The 480-nt window shown below is 66.9% G+C and overlaps 1 protein-coding gene across 1 annotated transcript in view; it reads right to left on the bottom strand.

The window, feature by feature from the left end:
- Positions 1-480, bottom strand: part of Trim62 (tripartite motif containing 62) — a 65,123-nt gene that overhangs the window by 27,195 nt on the left and 37,448 nt on the right. The window lies entirely within an intron of this gene.

The following is a 480-nucleotide window of genomic DNA, read 5'->3' as shown; positions in this document are numbered from 1 at the left end:
GATGGAGCACAGCAGCTCGTCCTTGAGGCTGCACGCCATGGCGCGGGGGGGGGGGCCCCGAGAGGCGGGGGGCGGCACCCGAAGAGAGGCGCAGAGACACAGGCAGCAGCTACAGAGGAAGGAAGGGGTTGCTGTCCAGGAGAGCGATAAAGCGAGCTCGGGGTGCAGGGTAGAGACTACGCGGGTTGAGAGCCAGGAGGGCGGTTTCGAGGTAGTGGATAGCTCGAGGTGATGGGTGCTGGAGGGCAGCGGCCGAGGGTGTCTGCGGAAGGAGGCTCCCGGCGAGAGGGTTCTAGGGAACAGGACGGTCCGAAGGGATGGGTGCTGGGGGAGGAGACTCAGGAGGGGAGCAGAGGCCTTGGGGTGCTAAAATCCCGGGACCCGGGCCGGTGGGGGAGGGGGCAAAGCTGGGGTTAGAGAATTCTGGGGTGGAAGGAAGCCAGGCCGAGTCACACCGCGGTGCGTCCGGCACAGCAGAGG

Source organism: Fukomys damarensis, unplaced genomic scaffold (genome assembly GCF_012274545.1).
Source record: "Fukomys damarensis isolate Sample0158 unplaced genomic scaffold, DMR_v1.0_HiC HiC_scaffold_23, whole genome shotgun sequence".
Classification (NCBI taxonomy): domain Eukaryota; kingdom Metazoa; phylum Chordata; class Mammalia; order Rodentia; family Bathyergidae; genus Fukomys; species Fukomys damarensis.
This window is presented reverse-complemented; position numbering and strand designations above follow the sequence as displayed.